Below are 19,341 nucleotides of genomic sequence, written 5' to 3' on the forward strand. Positions count from 1 at the left end.
GCCGGCCAGATGCCCCTTGCTTCAGTGTTGAGAGTGGACGTCCCGGCAAGTGGACACAGGAGGCAGAGCTCAGAGCCAGGGTCTGTGACGTCCCGGCAGGTGGACACAGGAGGCAGAGCTCAGAGCCGGGTCTGTGACGTCCCGGCGGGTGGACACAGGAGGCAGAGCTCAGAGCCGGGTCTGTGATGCTCCTGCCAAAAGGGCCTCCCCTCCATCTAATGGTGAAAAAATATCAGCCTGGCTTGAGGGGCGCTCCACAAAATGATGGCCCGAAATCTTTAAGGCTCTCAGAGTCAGAGGAGTCGAGGAAGACAGGGGACCATTCCAGAGCCCAGCCTGCTTCCTGATCCTCGGCGGGACGCTTTTGCCTCAAGGATGTTACAGAAAAGTTGATGGACTTGGTTGTCGATTAAGAATTACATGGCAGCAGGCTGTCCGCAGCCTCCTCGGGGCTTCCTGGCTGTGTGGCAGAACTACAGGAAAACGCCCGCCCTCCCTTCATCCCTCCGTGCCTCCCTCCCTCCCTCCCTTCCTCCCTCCCTCCCTCCCTCCCTGCCTCCTTCCCTGCCTCCTTCCTTCCCTCCCTGCCTCCCTCCCTCCCTGCCTTCCTCCCTCCCTCCTTCCTTTCTTTCCTGCCTCCTTCCCTCCCTCCCTCCTTCCCTCCCTCCCTCCCTCATTCCTTCCTTCCCTGCCTCCTTCCCTCCCTCCCTCCTTCCCTCCCTGCCTCCCTGCCTCCCTCCCTCCTTCCCTCCCTGCCTCCCTCCCTCCCTTCCTCCTTCCCTCCCTCCCTCCTTCCCTCCCTGCCTCCCTGCCTCCCTCCCTCCCTCCTTCCCTCCCTGCCTCCCTGCCTCCCTCCCTGCCTCCTTCCCTCCCTCCCTGCCTCCCTCCCTTTCTCCCTGCCTCTTTCTTTCCCTTCATTTCTTTTCTCCTTCTTTCTTCTCTCTCTCTCTCTCTCTTTCTTCTCTGCCCCTGCCCCTGCCCCTGCCTCTCTCACTGCAGACTTGACTTCCCAGGCTCAAGCAATCCACCCACCTCAGCCTCCAGCGGAGCTGGGACCACAGGCGCGTGCCACCACGCCTGACTGATTTTTAAACTTTTTGTAGAGATGAGGTCTTGTCATGATGCTCAAGCTGGTCTCAAACCCACAGCGAATCCAAACTGCTTCCCCTGCAGCAACTGCCTTGCTCTCCACAAGCGACCTGTGAAGGTTGCTGTTTCTCTGCATCCTCATCAGCACTTGGTAATTTTCCTTTTTTTTTGGAAACAGAGTCTCGCTCTGTTGCCCTGGCTGGAGTGCAGTGGCACAATCTCAGCCCACTCCAGCCTCTGCCTCCCGGATTCAAGCCATTCTCCTGCCACAGCCTCTCAAGTAGCTGGGATTCCAGGCGTCCGCCACCACACCTGGCTCATTTTGTATTTTTAGTAGAGACAGGGGTTTTTACCATGTTAGCCAGGATAGTCTCAAACTCTTGAACTTAAGTGATCCACCTGCCTCGGCCTCCCAGAGTGCTGGGATTACAGGCGTGAGCCACCGTGCCCGGCCAGAATTTTCCTTTTCTAATTCATAACTAACCTGAGGGGATGATGTGGCATTCCCCTCATGATTCTTAATGCCAAGCATCTTTCCATGTGCTTGTTGGCTGTTTGTGTATCTTTGGAGAAATGTCTATTCAAGTCATTTGCCCATTTCTTTAATGGGGCTATTTGTCCTTTTGTGTTTTGGTTGAAAGAGTTTCTCTGTATGTTCTGAATAGTAGACCCTGATCAGATGTATAATGTGTAAATGTTTTCTCCCTTTCTGTAGAATGTCTTTTCACTTTTCTTGGAAATGTCCTTTAATGCGCAAAATTTTGGTGAGGTTCAGTTTATCTCTTTTTTCCATTGTTCTCATGCTCTTGGTGTCTTATCTAAGAATCCATTGTCAAATCTGAGGCCATGAAGACTTACTCTTCTGTTTTCTTCCAAGAGTTTTGTGGGTTTCACTCTCATATTCAAGTCACTGCTACATGCTGGGTTAACTTTTGTATATGGTGTGAGTTAGGGATCTGACTTGTGGGTTTCACTCTCATATTCAAGTCACTGCTACATGCTGGGTTAACTTTTGTATATGGTGTGAGTTAGGGATCTGACTTGTGGGTTTCACTCTCATATTCAAGTCACTGCTACATGCTGGGTTAACTTTTGTATATGGTGTGAGTTAGGGATCTGACTTGTGGGTTTCACTCTCATATTCAAGTCACTGCTACATGCTGGGTTAACTTTTGTATATGGTGTGAGTTAGGGATCTGACTTGTGGGTTTCACTCTCATATTCAAGTCACTGCTACATGCTGGGTTAACTTTTGTATATGGTGTGAGTTAGGGATCTGACTTGTGGGTTTCACTCTCATATTCAAGTCACTGCTACATGCTGGGTTAACTTTTGTATATGGTGTGAGTTAGGGATCTGACTTGTGGGTTTCACTCTCATATTCAAGTCACTGCTACATGCTGGGTTAACTTTTGTTTATGGTGTGAGTTAGGGATCTGACTTTTGTGGGTTTCACTCTCATATTCAAGTCACTGCTACATGCTGCGTTAACTTTTGTTTATGGTGTGAGTTAGGGATCTGACTTCATTCTCCTTCCTGGGGATACCCAGTTGTCCCAGCACCATTTGTTGAAGAGACTATCAATTCCCCCATTGAACAGTCTCATCACCCTTGTCAAAAATCAACTGGCCGGTGACATATGGGTTTATTTCTGGATTCTATTCTATTCCATGGATCTATATGTCTGACTTTATGCCAATACCATGCTGTTTTTATTACTATCACTTTGTAGAAAACTTTGAAGTCAGAAAGTCTGGGTCCTCCAGCTTTATTCTTCTTTTTCAATCTTATTTCAACTCTCTGGAGCAGCCTGCAATTCCATGTGAACTTAAGGGTTGCCATCTCCATTTCTACAAAAAAGAGAAAAAAGTTCATTGGAGCATTGGTGGGGAATACACCAGATCCAGACTGGGGATTGCTGTCTGATCGATGGCGAGTTTTCCACCCATCAACATGCGGTGTCTTTTCACTTATTTGGGGTTGTGTCTTGTTTTCATTTCACCATGCTACAGAAATATTTTCTAGTTTTCAAAGGTGTTCTTTTCTGTTTATTTTTTGAGAAAAGATCTCACTCTGTTGCCCAGGCTAGAGTGCCATGGCATGATCTCAGCTCAGTGCACCCTCAGCCTCCCAGGTTCAAGCGATTCTCCTGCCTCAGCCTCCGAAATAGCTGGGATTACAGGTGTGTGTTACCACGCCTGGCTACTGGTTTTGTATTTTTAGTAGAGACGGAGATTTCACCATGTTGGGCAGGCTGGTCTCAAACCCGACCTCAAGTGACCCTCCTTCCCCAGCCTCCCAAAGTGCTGGGATCACAGGTGGGAGCCACCACGCCTAGTCTCAAAGGTGTTCTAAAATGTGTGTCTGGGATTTGTTTCAGTCAAGTGTGGTAAGACACACAGAGACAGCAATTATTGTCACACGGAAAGGACTCTAGACTCACAAATCCCTGGAGGCGGGGGCACCACAAACCTCACGGGGCCAGGTGGGGAGGTGCCCAGGTCAGTCAGGAGGTGGGAAAGGGGGAGCGGGGAGCAGGGCTCAGAGCCTTCATAGGGTTCTCCCGGGAAGGGATGGGAGAGGCGGGGAAGGTAGACTCCCGTCCAATACCCGGCTCTGGGGTGACTTAGGTCGGAGGAGCGGTGGCTTCGTGTGTGCGCCTCTGATAGGAGGTGGGTGGGATGTGCTCTGGAACAGCTGCTTGGTTATCAGAGGTAAACCTGCGGGGAATCCCTGCTGTCTTTAGGGAGTAGCCCAGGTTGGCGGCACGTGACCCCGCCACCTGCCACAGGTGAGAAGGCACTTCACCTCTGTGCTCTTCCTCCCAAAACCCGTGACCTCAGGTAAGCGCGAGAAAAACACCCGGCAAATCCCAATCGATTGACGCTCTACAAACTGGCTGGCCAGCCCTCCTCAGAACCGTCAAGGTCATCAAGGGAAAGGGACGTGGGAGAAAGTGTCACAGTCAAGAGGAGCCAGAGGAGAGGGAGGACGGAAGGTGACATGGGATCCAGGGTGAGGTCCTGGGACAGGAGAAGGAGGTGAGGGAGAGTCAGCTACGGGCTTGTTACCCTCGGGAACCACACTGGCTCATTAGTGAGCCCCTCCAGAGGAGGAACGGGAACAGGCCCAGGGCGCATGGATGGCTCTAGACTTCTTCGAAAGTTTTCCATAAATCAAAACCTGTTCTAAAATAATAAGTGTATTTTAAAGAAAGGAAAACAGAAATACTTCCCAGCCCAGCAGCCCCTTGGAGACAGCTCAGGCCTCTGTGACAACCCACCCTCCAAGCAGTCCCTGTCCCCACATCCGGCAGCAGGTGCCATGCTGAGGCCACAGATCAGATGGGCACCGTCTCCTGGCACAGCCCGGGCAGGCCCTTCCTAACCATCCTGGCTGCCCCCACCTGATGACTCAGCTGATTAGGGGCCCTGGGCAGTGCCCGGGACTTTCCTGCCCCCCTCCCTAGATCCAATTCATAGGCCAGGCTGGAGGGTCTGGCTTAGACCCTCTAGGTCAGGGATCTCCTCTTTCATGTGGGGAAACTGAGGCACGGGGGGAGTTGCCTGACCATCCATCAGGATGTGGCCCCCCCCCCAGGCACAGACTTGGCCTCCTGCACGCTGGCACCTGGGGCAGCCACGGCTCAGAGCTGGGGGTTCAGTGTTCGCCTTGGTGACAGGTAAGGATGACACTAGTCCCTCCCTCCGTGTTCTTGGTGAGCCCAGTGCCATCATGAGTCCAGTGGGGTGCAGGGCCTCCAGAAAGCAGTAAAAGTGAGGAAAGGGACGCCCGGAGCCTCCAAAAGGAGCCAGCCCTGCTGCCACGTGGCTTCAGGACGGTGAGACCTGTGTCAGATCTGACCTCCAGAACTGGCAGAGATCAGGAGCCAGGAGGCTCGCAGCGGTTTCTACAGCAGCAAAGGAGACGGAGCCCCACGGCTCAGCGAGGCCCGCGATGCCTGGAGGGTGTGGGCGAGCGTCTAGAAGGAAACGTCCTCCCAGCTCCCACCTACGGGAACACAGGGCAGTGCCCCTTTCGCTTCCACTCTCCCACTGGACCCTGCGCAACCAGCCTGCAAGCAGACACCCCGGCTCGAGGCCCTTGGCGGGCAGGGCTGCAGGGGGGCCGGGCGCAGGTGGGAAGGCGCTTGGATTTCCTCGGTGCCTTCTGGAGTATTTCCTGGTAGCTCATGTCTTTCAAAGGGTTAGTCCCATTCATTTAAGGAGTCAAAATTATGGCCATTGATATATATATGCGTGTGTGTATATGTGTGTGTGTATATATACGCGCGTGTGTGTGTGTGTGTGTGTGTATATATATATATATATATATATTTTTTTTTTTTTTTTTTTTTGAGACAGAGTTTCCCTCTTGTTACCCAGGCTGGAGTGCAATGGCGCCATCTCCTCTCACCGCAACCTCCACCTCCTGGATTCAGCCAATTCTCCTGCCTCAGCCTCCTGAGTAGCTGGGATTACAGGCGCGCGCCGCCATGCCCAGCTAATTTTTTGTATTTTTTTAGTAGAGACGGGGTTTTACCATGTTGACCAGGATGGTCTCGATCTCTTGACCTTGTGATCCACCCACTTCAGCCTCCCAAAGTGCTGGGATTACAGGTGTGAGCCACCGCGCCTGGCCCATATATATATATTTTTTTTTTTTTTTTTTTTTTTTTAAGAAAATGTTTCTCTCCGTAGCCCAGCTGGAGGGCAGCACTGTAACCATCGCTCGCTGCAGCCTGGGTGAGTTCTGGCACCTCCGCACCCCCAGGAAGAAGAAGACACCAAGTAAATCTCTTCTAACTACAAGCAGCCAGAAAGAGCAGACAGTGAAACACAGATAAGACCGTGTGGGCACAGAGGGAGGTGCAGGGAAGTCTCTTGGGTAACGGCCAACCTTCACACTCATACACTGGGCCCCAGGAAAACAGTGGACCTTCATAATCACGCTCCTCTCCTTTCAGGCGCCCTGAGATAGGAAGGCAAAAGCAGACTCGGGTATGCCTGCACGACACAAAGATGGATGGGAACAGAACACAACTCGTGAGCCCCCCACCAAGTGAGTGGGGGAGGGCTGGTCCGACCCCTGTTGATTCGAAGTCCCTAAAAGGGAGACCCCAGTCCTGTCCCCACCCCGTTGGCACCTCCTGCCTCTTGGAGGGTGGCCCATGGACATGGGTTCCTCTTCCCGTGTCCCTCTTGGGGAAACAGCTTGTGGGTGACTGGTCTTGTAGCATGGGGCAGCCAGACCTGGGTGCAGCCGTGCCTGAAGGCCTCCTGGCACCAGGGCAGGGGCAGGAGCTGATCCCACCAGAGGGAAGGTGGCACTTTCCGCGCTGGGACCCACAGCTGAGAGGTGGAGCTGCAAACCTCCAGTGCTCAGCCCTCAGCAGGGCCTGCCTGGCAGCCCCACACACAGAGGGCATCAGGGCGGTGGGGGCACGTGTCACATGGGGGCCCCGGGTCTGAATCGTCCACTTCCTTCGCTGGATGGGTGGGTGCAGCGCCCCTCCTCCGCCCCGCCCTGGTCTGGAGGGATAAATGGGGAGGGGAGAGCCCGCTGGGTAGAGGGAACAGGGAGCAGCCAGGGTAAGTCCCCACTCTCAGAGACCTGACTTCAGCGTCACCTGGAGCAGAGTGGCCCAGCCTCAGACCCAGAGCGCCGAGACCCAGGCCCGTAGGCCTGGACCCTGGACCCACCCCGGTCCCCCCGCCTGGCTCATTCTGCACCCCACACTCTGCAGCCCCTGGCCCTGCCCTGTCCCCCAGCCGGGCTCACGCCGCCCCTTCTTGCTCCTCAGATGCTGAGCCTGCTGCTGCTGGTGCTGCCCGTCCTAGTGAGCCTGGCTCACTCGGCCCCTGGTGAGTCCCAGCCGGGGGCACCCTGCCCCTCACTAGGTCCCAGAGGCCGGGGCCCAGGAGGGTTCTGGGGAGGCTCAGCTGGCCCCGACACAGGGGAGGAGGTCTGGCCCCGACACAGGGGAGGAGGTCTGGCCCAGGCGTGGGGCTGCTTCCCGGTCCTGAACTGGCTCCTGCCCCAGCCCCAGGCCAGGCACTACCATGAGCAGGCATCGTCGGGGGGCAGGAGGCCCCCAGGAACAGGTGGCCCTGGCAGGTGAGCCTGAGAGTCCGCCGCCAGTTCTGGAAGCACGTCTGCGGGGGCTCCCTCATCCACCCGCAGTGGGTGCTGACAGCGGCGCACTGCCTGGGACCGTGAGTCTCCCAGGGGTTTGGGGGTGGGTGAGGGCTGGGTGTGCCCTGGCTTCCAGGTGCTCCTGGGGGCTGCCCAGGGCCTGAGTGGAGTGTCTACCACCGGGCACGTCAAGGATCTGGCCGACCTCAGGGTGCAGCTGCGGGAGCAGCACCTCTACTACAAGGACCGGCTACTGCGGGTCAGCAGGCTCCTCGTGCACCCCCAGTTCTACATGGCGCAGACGGGGCGGACATCGCCCTGCTGGAGCTGGAGGAACCCGTGAAAGTCTCCAGCCACATCCGCACGGTCACCCTGCCCCCTGCCTCGGAGACCTTCCCCGCGGGGACGCCGTGCTGGGTCACCGGCTGGGGTGACGTGGACAATAGGTGGGTCCAGGACAGCGGGAGGCCGGGCCAGGTGGGCACAAGGTCACAGCCACAGCCCAGCCCCTGGGGTCCCTGGGGTGACAGGGTCCCTCAGGGCGGCTCAGGGAGGCGGACTCAAGGCCAGGATGGATGGAATAGGCAGTGGCGAAAGGTAGCAGGTGCCCCGAGTAGAGATGATGGGTCTGGCGGTCCTGGGCCCCTCCCTTAACACCTCCGGGCCTCAGTTTCCCCTTCTGTGAAAGGACGCATTAAAAGTTCCTACGTCACACACTTGCTATGCAGAGAGAGAAAGCACACAGGGTGCTTGCTGCAAGGAGACAGACCGGTGCTGGGCTGGGAGCCGCCTGCACTCCGCCCCTCGGCCGCGGACGAGGCCTGGGAATCAGGGTTCTGGCAGGTGCCGTGAGGCCTACAGGAAGCTCACTCTGACCCTGCAGGAGGAACATTTTCACTTCTAGAAGGTCTTGTCCCCATTGTATCCACAATTCAGAGCAAAGCCTTGGGTCATGCTGTGACCTCCAGGTCATGCCGAAGGAGCCTGAGCTGAGGTGGGCTCTCCCGCTCCATGCAGAGGGGAAACTGAGCCCAGGGTCCTGCGTCCTCCTCGCCTGGGGCCCAGCCGAGCCTAGGGGGAGATGGGGGCCTGGGCTTTGCCCCCCGTGTCATGGATCCCAGCCTGGCAGTCTCCAGAGCCCGCCCTCCCTCCCTTCCCCACGTGGGGCTTCAATGAGGCCAGGGACCCAGGACCAGCCTCAGGGAGGGACCTAGTCTGCCGTCACTGCCCCTTCCCAGGGGCTGCAGGCCTGGACACAGAGCAGTGCTGGGCACAGGGCGCTGCCTCCCCTGCCCATGACATGGCCACCAAGTTCACCCAACGGCCCCCATCCGGCCCCAGCCCCGGCTCCACCTCCCGCTCTGTCCACAGTGCACCTGCCCCCGCCCTACCCGCTGAGGGAGGTGGAAGTCCCCATAGTGGAAAACCACCTTTGCGATGCGAAATACCACGCCGGCCTCTACACGGGTGACAGCTTTCGCATTGTACAAGACAGCATGCTGTGTGCGGGCAACGAAGAGCGCGACTCCTGCCAGGTAGGCTGCTTCCCCCACCCCGACCCCCCGAGCCCGGCCGGCGAGCGCTGACCCCTGACCTTCCCAGGGCGACTCTGGAGGGCCCCTGGTCTGCAAGGTGAACGACACCTGGCTGCAGGCGGGTGTGGTCAGCTGGGGCGAGGGCTGTGCCCTGCCCAACCGGCCTGGCATCTACACCCACGTCACCTACTACTTGGACTGGATCCACCAATACGTGCCCAAGAAGCCCTGAGCCAGGCCTGCAGGTGGTGACCCAGGTCACTGGAGAGCCTTCCCCTCCTGTCCGTAACACCACTGTTTCCTACCCAGGTGGCAGCCACGCCCCGCACCTGCCCCCATCTTGAGCCCCTCCCCCATCCTGAGCCCCCTCCCCATACTGAGCCCCCTCCCCATCCTGAGTCCCCTCCCCCATCCTGAGTCCCCTCCCCCATCTGAGCCCCCTTCCCCATCCTGAGCCCCTCCTCCATCCTGAGCCCCCATCCTGAGCCCCCTCCCCTATCCTGAGCCCCTTCCCCCATCCTGAGCCTCCTCCTCCATGCTGAGCTCCCTCCCCCATCCTGAGCCCCCTCCTCCATCCTGAGCCCCCTCCCCATCCTGAGTCCCCTCCCCCATCCTGAGTCCCCTCCCCCATCTGAGCCCCCTTCCCCATCCTGAGCCCCCTCCCCTATCCTGAGCCCCTTCCCCCATCCTGAGCCTCCTCCTCCATCCTGAGCTCCCTCCCCCATCCTGAGCCCCCTCCTCCATCCTGAGCCCCCTCCCCATCCTGAGTCCCCTCCCCCATCCTGAGTCCCCTTCCCCATCCTGAGCCCCCATCCTGAGCCTCCTCCCCTATCCTGAGCCCCTTCCCCCATCCTGAGCCTCCTCCTCCATCCTGAGCTCCCTCCCCCATCCTGAGCCCCCTCCTCCATCCTGAGCCCCCTCCCCATCCTGAGTCCCCTCCCCCATCCTGAGTCCCCTTCCCCATCCTGAGTCCCCATCCTGAGCCCCCTCCCCTATTCTGAGCCCCTTCCCCCATCCTGAGCCTCCTCCTCCATCCTGAGCCCCCTCCTCCTGGCTCCTCCGGCCCTCCGCTGCCCAGGTAGCTGGTGGTGGACGCCAGTCTTCCCGAGCCCTGGGTCTCATTAAAGTGCACGATAAAAAGCAGGTGTGGTCGTCAGTGTGTTTCTGGTGTTGGTGTCTCTAGGGAGGAAGGGTCCAGGCGTGGCCCGAGGCAGCTGCCAGAGCTGCGGGGTCCTGACCCCTGAGGCACAGCGGTCACTGTGGGACCGGCCTCCTCAGCAGCCCTGTTCGGCGAGTGTGGAGGTCGGTGGCTCCCATTTTGGAGGAGGAGTAATTAATTTCGGTTTTCTCCTGGCAGAGGGAGGCGGTTTCTTTCTTGCTGAAGCTGAAATTGGAGAAAGCACAGAAGCTCGCGGCGGCCGCTCAGAGGGGCTGGAAGTGCTCGGCCTCCCCGCTGGGTCTCGGCGTCCTGTGAGTCGCACAGATCAGGGTCTACGAGGGAGGGATTCTGAACGCCCTGAGGGCAGATCGAGGTCCGGCAGGGTCCGGCTGGGCACAGACGTGGCTCAGAGGTCCGGAGTGGTACTGATGGCTGCCCCCTCCCCCACCTGTCCTAGAAAGCCCAGGGAGCCCGGGCAATGCGGGAGACCCAGGAGCAACCTGGGAAGTGGTGGGGGTGCAGCTGGACCCTGGACCCCGGCAGAGAGCGCCCTGGGAGCTGGGCTGTGTCCAGCAGGTCTCACCCTGGGTTTAGAGCAGAGGGAAACCTGCAGGACTCCCCACTTTCTCCCAAGGGAAGTGTGAGGAGTGCCAGAGGGAACCACATTCCAGGAGAGAAAGGGCGGTGCCCCACCCTGCCTCCAAGCCTTTCCCACACCTCCCTTGGAGACTTTCCCACTGCCTAGAGGTGCCCCGACCCCTCCGCTCTGTCTCATTCTGGAAAGACCAGGGACCAGGAGAGTATAACCCAGCTGTGGTTTCTGCAGAGGCTCAGTGCCTGGGTTTGCCCCAAAGCCCCTGCCTTCGGGGGGTCCAGCCCACCCCTACCCCCAGGAGTGACAGGCAGGGCAGGGGAGGGCAGGGGGAAGGTGAAGGCCAGGCCCCACTGTCTGACCTGCAGAAACTTCCTCGGAGGAGCGGAAAGCCCCCAGACCCTCCCTTTTAGGCTCCCACCTTTTCTCAGTCCTGCAGAGGTCTTGGAAGCAGAGGGGAAGGCAGGAAGCCCCTGGTTGTGGGCGCCCCAGGGAGCTGGCCTGGGGCCACACGTGGACCTAAAGCCTGGGGCTGCGCCCTGAGTCTGCCCAGTCTGGGTGCAGAATGAGCAGGGGGAGGAGGGACCCGGTGGTTCCTGGCGTCGCCTGCCCCTTAGAACGCTGCTCTCCCCGCCCACCCTGGTGTGGCCCTGAGAGGAAGTGACCCCATGCGAAGGCTGGGCCTCTTACCCACCGTGCCCTCCCATCTTGCCCTGCGAGGCGGTGTCTGAGCTCTGGGACCCCGTACAGGAGGGACCTAAACCTCACCATGGTCCAGGGAGGCTAGGCCCGGGGACACGGAGGCCCCCTCACAGGAGCAGCAGGCAGCGCTCGGGCCCGGCCCCCGGAACCCCCGGCCACCGCGCCTGCACCTCCGAAGAGCTGCCTGCCTGGGTGTCCTCACCTGGAAGCTGGCACTGCAGCGGCGCCCGGGGGGTTCTTAGCACCTTCATTACCAGAGCCCCAAAGCCGAGGCAGCCCAGGTGGCCTCCGACGGGCGGTGCTGAGCACACCACACCCGGCCGCAGTCGGGGTGCAAAACCCTCCCTTTTTCTACTTTTTTTGTTTTTTCCCCTTCAAAAAATGCCTTTTGGTTTTGGGGTGTTTTTGTGGTGATGCGTTTTATTTAGAGATTTCTTGCTGTGTTCCCCGCAAAGACGCCACAAAACGCACGCTGCTGTTCCCAAGCTCTTTAATCACAGACGCTGCGAGGCCCCCGACCTCCCCTCCCCAGCACCTGCCCCCGCATCACGGAGGTCCGGGGCGCTGAGGGGCCGGAGAACCGGGCTCAGGCCCGCGGCCTGCAGCGGAGGCGGCAGCGACGACCACCCGGAGGAGGCGGGTCCGGCCCGGAGCCCGGCCCGGAGCTCAGGGCAGCTCCCCGACCTGCTGCAGGATCCAGGGCACGTGGGTCTGGACGCGGGCGTAGACGCCGGGGAAGTCCCGCAGGGCACAGCCGTAGCCCCAGCTGACCACCCCCACCAGGCTCCAGGACCCCCGCACCCTGCAGACCAGGGGGCCGCCGGAGTCACCCTGAGGAGGGGAAGGAAAGGGGTCCCGCTGAGCTCCGGGGCGGGGCGGGGGCGACGGAGCGGCGGGGCAGGGGCGGGGCGGGGCGAAGGAAGTGGGCGGAGCGATGGAGGGGCGGGGAAGTGGGCGGAGCGATGGAGGGGGCGGGGAAGTGGGCGGAGAGATGGAGGGGCGAGGAAGGGGCGGGGTGGGGTGAGGGCGGGGCGGGGTGGGGGGAGAGCTGGACGGGGGCGGGGTGAGGGCAGGGCGAGAGCGGGGCAGGGGCGGGGCGGGGGCGGGGCAGGTGGGGACAGGGCGGGGTTGGGGCAGCAGAACTCACTTGGCAGGAGTCGCGGCCCTCGCTGCCTGCGCACAGCATGTCATCCCGGATGATCGGTCCGTCGCCCGCGTGCCGGGAGGCGTTGCGGTACCGCTGCTCGCAGACGGCGTTCTCCACCACCTGCACTCTCACCTGCTGCAGGCGGAACGGCGGCGGCAGCGACTCTAGGGACAGAGGAACCCCGGGCTGGCGCAGCGGACCCGGCCCTGCCAGCGGCCCAGCTGGCCCAGGGCTTCCCCGACCAGGACATTGGAGACTCTGGGTCGGAGGCGGGGGACTGCCCTGCTGTCAAGGGCCCCTAGTCCCTTGCGCCGTGGCCTGGCGGCCTGAACACGGTGTGCGGGACCCCGTGGGGGGGCGTGTCTCCCTCTAAACTCCTAGGGCTCAGAGGTGGACCGCCCAGAGAAAAGTGGAGGGATGAGTTTTTCTGTTTTTCTTTTTTCCTCCAAAAATGCCTTTTGGTTTTGAGGTGTTTCTGGTTTTGATGGGTTTTCCCCTCTGCATGTCAAGTCTGAGCTCGGTTCTGCCATTGGCAGTCACAGGACCCCGACTCTCCTGGCCTGGGCAGCACAGAGCTGTTGGGAAAAGGAGCTGGAGGCACCGCGTGGCTGTGAGCAACGCCATCTCTTCCCTAGCTGGAACTCACGCCCCAGGAACCCTGGGATGACCTGAGTCCTTCCCCAGCCCCCACTCAACACGCACCGAACATCCCGACGGCTCCCCAGCCGGTCACCCAGCACCGGTCCTTCGGGGTGAGCTTCAGGGAGACGGGGGAGAGCTTGACCGGCTTGACATTAGCAGCGCAGATCACCGGGCTTTCCAGCTGGAGTAGGGCTACGTCCGCTCCCAGCCCCGGCGTCACGTAGTCGGGGTGGACGATGACCCGGCTGACATTCAGCAGCTCCCGGCCCCCATAGAGATACACGTCCCCGGCGTGGATCCGGTAGGTGGACGGGTCAGTGTCCTTCCTGGGGAGGACAGAACCGGGCTTCTCAGGGGGCCTGGTCTGGGGCGGCCACACTCCCACCCTTCCCTCACTGGGGTCCCCGCCCAGGCCTCACCGGAAGATGCAGTGGGCGGCGGTCAGCACCCACTGGGGGTGGATGAGGGAGCCCCCGCAGATGTGCACCCAGGACGCCCAGCGGTAGCTGTAGATCCTCAGGCTGACCTGCCACGGCCACTTCCCCTGGGGGGCGTTGTGGCCCCCCACGATGCCCAGCAGGTCATTCTCGGGGATGGTTGCTGGGAGCGACAGGAGGAGGTCAGGGAGCCCGGCCTCAGACGCCCGAGCCTCAGCCCGTGCCCACACTCGGGCCAGAGCCGGACTGTACACACGTCCCCTGGATCCTGGGTCAGGGCCGGCGGAGCCTCTGGGAAGGGAGGGCTGTGAGGGCCGGGACTCACCTGGGCTCCCCGAGCTGCAGCTCCCCAGGGAGAAGATGGCCAGGAACAGCAGCAGCAGCATCTGCAGGGAGACAGCGTGGAGTGGGGCTGGGGGCTCAGACCCGGGGTCAGGGGTGGGTCGGGGAGCCGCCCGCAGGTGTCAGGGAGGGGACGGCACCCTTACCATGCCAGGACTCCGCAGCTCTCCCCGGCCTCTCGGAGCCCCTTTATTCTCAGGCACAGGAAGTGGGCAGGTGCCAGTCAGCCCTCTCCTTGGAGAAGGGGCGGGGAGGAAGCGGCCCCTTGTTCAGGTTGAGAAGGGTGGTGGCCAGCGACCAGGGGTGTGGGTCCTTGGTCCAGGCTCCGGAGGTGCAGCTGCCCTGAGCCACTGGGTCACTGTCCCCACCAGCATCACCAGCAGAGGAGAGCCGCCGGGGTTGGGGAGGAGGGTACGCAGCCTCACTGCAGAAGCGCCACCTCACCTGGCAGGTTCCTGCGCCCTGGGGAGGTGGTGGGATGGCGTCCCCACCTCGAGGCCAGTGATGCTCAGAGCCAGGTGGCCAAGCATTTCTCGATGCCCAGGGCAGGTGGTGGCAATGTTGACGACATGGGCAGGCCCCTCCCCTGGGGCCGCACGGTGGTCTCCCAGCTTCCACAGCCACCCCACACATGCCAATCAGTGCACAGCAGCCCGCTGTCCCTGGGGGGAGGTCCTCTCATCCTCACCGAAGGCAGTGGGGCTTCACCAAGGCCTGGGCCGATGACCCGAGGCCGAATCCTCCCTGCAGGGGTGGAGACGGGGCCCAGGGGAGCCGACCCCAGGCTCTCTCATCCCAGGTCCACACAGCAGCCCAGCCCTGGGTCAGATCCTCTTTGAGTGGCCAGAGCAGATGGTCCTCTTCCTCAAACAGAATGCCTGTGACCCTGGCCCATCAGGACATCCCGGCAGGTGCAGGTCACTATGGGGGGCTGGAGGGTCCTCCTCCCCAGACTCCACCCAGGGCCGCATAATGGAATCCGCCCCAACTCCAGGTGAGCCAAGCAGCTCAGTGAGAGGTAGCCGAGCCTCCTCCTCCTCCTGGCTGGAGGCCCCCGGGTCATCACCAGCCCCACCCTCAGTCCCCCTCCTCATCCACCAGGAACAAGCCTCTCCGTGGTGACTCAAAAAAGCAACTCTGAGCCCTGCCCCGGCCCCCGCCTGCTGAGCTCCTGGCTCTGCGTGGCCTCTGGGTGGCCGGTGATGCCAGCGGTGACACTTACTGAGTCCTCAGGGCTGGCCGTGACTCGGGAACCACAAGGAAGGTGGCTGGGGAGACAGCACACCCAGGCCTGGGGCCACCTCCAGCCAGGGAGTTGGGGGCGGGCCCTGAGCTCTGCTTCAGGGGCCCCAAGCCAGGCTGTCCCGTATGTCCTCAGCCCTGCCTGTCCAGGGGGCCTGGGCAGATGGCACTGGTGTGGACAGGGTAAGCCAGAGGACCCAGGGTGGGGCATGGGGCAGGCTGGGTGCTTGGCTCTGGGGCAGTCCACGCTGAGCAGGGCAGGGTGTGGGTGGGCAGAGTGGCCAGGAGCTGCTGGGATTCAGGACTGGGAGTCTGAGCCCAGGAGGCTTTGGGGCACCCTAGGCATGGCCCAGCTCCACTGCCAGTCAGAGAACATGTTGCTTCCCAGGGCTAGGAAGAGCCAGGAGGTGCTGGAGAAACAGCCCAGGGGAGGCCCGGAGGGAGAGAAAGACGTGACAGCCTCATCCATCAGTGCCAGCGGGCAGCAGCCCTGAGGTGAGAAGGGAAACAGAGAAGGCAGGGCTGCGTGTCCTCACACCCCCACGTCCCCACCTCGACCTGGGGCTAACTCCTGGGATGGCCACCATGGCACAGAAGGGCACACAGGGGCGGGACGAGGGCCAGCTACTGAAACACCCTGCATCCTGCTCTCTGTGCTGACCACGGAGGCACAGTTCCCTTATCTAAGAGGGATCAACCTGAGGCCGTCACCCACAGGCTGTTAGGCCACGGCGCCTGGGGACAGGATACCTGTTTGTCCTGATAGAGTCAGGACCAGACCACCATGAGAGCGTTTGGCGATAGGATCAGAGGAAGAACTGGGGGCCGTGCGACCGTTAAGACTGGGGTCAGAGGCCCTGGCCAAGGACAGGGTCAAGTCGAGGCCTGTGGCCAGGGCACCCCCCACCCCGGGTCACCACTGTGTGAAGGATGTGGCTGCTTCAGGCCAGAGGTGCAATAGGGCTGGGCTGGAGGAAAGGCCAGGCAGAGGGTCCCAGCTCAGGGGCACGTCTGAATACGACACGCAGAGCCTGGGGACCTGGGAGGTGAAGGGTTCATGACCGCCATTTTTCCATGTCCCCAAGGTCACCCAGCATGTGTGTGCACATGGAACCCTGTCACCCATCAGTACCAGCTTCCTCAGTGTGGGCTCAGCTTTCACAGACCTGGAGAGTCCTGCCCACCTGCTTCCAGGGTCCTGGGAAGATGCTTCCTGCGCGCAGGTGAGTCCGCTCCTCATCCAGGGTGTCCGCTGCTCTTCCCCTGGCACCCTGCACTCTGGGTCCCTGCTGCCCACACGGGGTCGCCCTGGGTGACGGGGCCCGCCGAGCTGCACCTCCTCGATTGGGAGACCATTTCCTGAGGGTGTTTTAATGGAGCCGTGGAGTTTGCCATGAACATAACATCTGCACCGATGTGACAAACGGAAAAACACTCATCTTCTTTCAATGTGAAGTCATTTTGGTTTTGGTTTTGGTTTTGGTTTTTGTTTTTTGAGACAGAGTCTCACTCTGTCGCTCAGGCTGGAGCACAGCGGCTTGATCTCGGCTCACTGCAACCTCTGCCTCCTGGGTTCAAGTGATTCTCCTGCCTCAGCCTCCAGAGTCACTGGGACTACAGGCGCGAGCCACCGCGCCCGGCTAACTTTTTGTGTTTTTGTAGAGAGACAGCGTTTCACCATGTTGGCCAGGATGGTCTTGATCTCCTGACCTCATGATCCACCTGTCTCTATCTCCCAAAGTGCTGGGATTACAGGCATGAGTCACCTCGCCCGGCCATGAAACAGGTTTTAAGGTAAAAGACCTAGGCCAAACATAAACGTTCGAAGTAGATATTCTGCGTAATTCTAGACCCTGCAGTCACCGTCCTCGCCACCCAGCGCCACCTCCCCTGACTCCACACATGTGGTCACGAGAGGGAGCTTCGCAGTGACGGGACTGCCGCCGACACGCAGGCAGAGATGTCAGGCTTAATGGCGCCCTGCAGCCAGCTGTATGGATTTAGGGAAACATTTCACCAGCTCTTCATGGACAGTTAGACAGTTTCCAGTAATTTGCTGTTATAAATAATAATGAAAAGAAGGTTCCTGCACGTACAGAAGATGTGTGCTTCTCCCAGTTAATTACACACAATGCACAATGCTCAGTCAGATGGGTCTGAGTCCAAAACGAAACCCAAGCTGAGATTGTGGAGCCACTGGGATCCATCTACTCACCCACGCTCCCATCCATCCATCCACTCAACGTGCACCCATCCATCCACTCACCCATCCATCCATCCACTCATCCATCCATCCACTCACCCATCCACCCATCCACTCATCCATCCATCCACTCACCCATCCATCCACTCACCCATCCATCCATCCACTCACCCATCCATCCATCCACTCATCCATCCATCCACTCAACCATCCATCCACTCACCCATCCATCCATCCACTCATCCATCCATCCACCAACTCACCCATCCATCCACCAACTCACCCATCTGTCCACTCATCCATCCATCCACCAACTCACCCATCCATCCATCCATCCATTCACCCATCCTCCCATCCACCCACCCATCTATCCACCAACTCACCCATCCATCCATCCATCCACTCACTCACCCATCCATCCATCAACTCACCCATTCATTCATCCATCCTCCCATCCACTCACCAATCCATCCACCCACTCACGCATCCATCCATCCACTCACTCATCCATCCATCTACCAACTCACCCATCCATCCATCCATTCACCCATCCTCCCATCCACTCACCCATCCAGCCATCCACTCACCCATCCATCCACTCACCCATCCATCCATCCACTCACTCACCCATCCATCCACCAACTCACCCATCCATCCACCAACTCACCCATCCATTCACCCATCCTCACATCCACTCACCCATCCATTCATCCACTCACCCATCCATCCATCCACTCACCCATCCATCCATCCACTCACTCACCCATCCATCCACTCACTCACCCATCCATCCACCAACTCACCCATCCATTCACCCATCCATCCATCCACTCACTCACCCATCCATCCACCAACTCACCCATCCATTCACCTGTCCACCCATCCACTCACCCATCCATCCATCCACTCACCCATCCAGCCACCCACTCATCCATCCATCTACCAACTCACCCATCCATCCATCCACTCACCCATCCTCCCATCCACTCACCCATCCATCCACTCACCCATCCATCCATCCACTCACTCATCCATCCATCTATCCACCAACTCACCCACCCAGCCATCCACTCATTCATCCATCCATCCAACTCACCCATCCATTCACCATCCTCCAATCCACAAACCCACTCACCCATCTACCCACTCATCCATCCACTCACTCACCAATCCACCCACTCACTTACCTACCCATCCACTCATTCATTCACTCACCCACCTATCCATCCATTCTTTTTTTTTTTTTTGGAGATAGAGTCTTGCTCTGTGACACAGAGTGGAGTGTAGCAGTGTGACCTCGGCTCACTGCAACCTCCATCTCCTGGGTTTAAGTGATTCTCCTGCCTCAGCCTCTCAAATAGCTGGGATCACAGGCTCAAGCCACCACACCCAGCTAATTTTTCTTCTTTTTTAGTAGAGATGGGGTTTTCCTATGTTGGCCAGGCTGGTCTTGAACGCCTGACCTCAAGTGATTCACCTGCCTCAGCCTCCCAAAGTGCTAGGATTATAAGCATGAGGGTTGGGTTAGGGTTAGGGTTAGGGTTAGCTCTGGGAAGTGTGGCTGCAGGAGACAGGGGACGGCCAGACACTGGACCCCAGGCAGCCTCGCTTCTCTGGCCCTGGTGGGTGGGAGTGGCCAGGGTGTCTGGGAAGGACCAGCTCCCACATATTCCACCTCCCCAGGAACCGCAGATACCCCCCGGGGTGTGCACATCATCTGGAGGGGGATGAGGAGCCAGGTCACCCCAGCCCTTCTCAGCCGTGCTTCTCTGGTGCTGAGCTCAGGGAGGGTGTGATCAGCGCTGGGGGAGGATTCTCCAGCGTGTGCAGGAAAGCCTTGCTCAGCCCCGTCCTGCCTCAGTTCCCTGGGACAGGGCTGGGGCCTGTGACTTAGGATTAACCGGCTGACAGAAGACATATCATTAACGTTCTTTCCTCACTATGAAAATAGCTTTCTTGTTCATTTTACGCGGGCAATGCCAGTTTGCTATACAGGTTCCAAAGACGCAGTGGGAGCCCAGGGTGTCCGGCCTCTCCCTCGGGCACAGGTGGTTCTCCCGGCCGGCCCCACCCTCTGTCCTGCCTGCAGGCTCATCGTTTCAACCCAGCCATACCC

At 59.8% G+C, this 19,341-nt stretch overlaps 2 long non-coding RNA genes and 1 pseudogene across 3 annotated transcripts; all 3 read left to right on the plus strand.

Moving 5' to 3' along the window:
• The first annotated feature begins 6,011 nt into the window (after positions 1 to 6,011).
• LOC100410011 (tryptase delta-like) lies at positions 6,012 to 10,363 on the plus strand (annotated as a pseudogene). The gene is made up of 6 exons (XR_013524467.1): positions 6,012 to 6,150; positions 6,893 to 6,953; positions 7,133 to 7,304; positions 7,390 to 7,872; positions 8,439 to 8,759; positions 10,117 to 10,363. The product of XR_013524467.1 is annotated as a tryptase delta-like (transcript).
• Positions 10,364 to 13,169: 2,806 nt separating this feature from the next.
• LOC144578552 (uncharacterized) lies at positions 13,170 to 15,008 on the plus strand. The gene is made up of 3 exons (XR_013524511.1): positions 13,170 to 13,302; positions 14,654 to 14,774; positions 14,882 to 15,008. It is a non-coding gene; the product is annotated as an uncharacterized LOC144578552 (long non-coding RNA).
• Positions 15,009 to 15,079: 71 nt separating this feature from the next.
• Positions 15,080 to 16,217, plus strand: LOC118146161 (uncharacterized). Its single transcript, XR_013524510.1, has 3 exons — positions 15,080 to 15,205; positions 15,411 to 15,517; positions 16,108 to 16,217. It is a non-coding gene; the product is annotated as an uncharacterized LOC118146161 (long non-coding RNA).
• Positions 16,218 to 19,341: the final 3,124 nt, after the last annotated feature.

The sequence above is a fragment of the Callithrix jacchus genome, chromosome 12, assembly GCF_049354715.1.
Source record: "Callithrix jacchus isolate 240 chromosome 12, calJac240_pri, whole genome shotgun sequence".
In the NCBI taxonomy this organism is placed as follows: domain Eukaryota; kingdom Metazoa; phylum Chordata; class Mammalia; order Primates; family Cebidae; genus Callithrix; species Callithrix jacchus.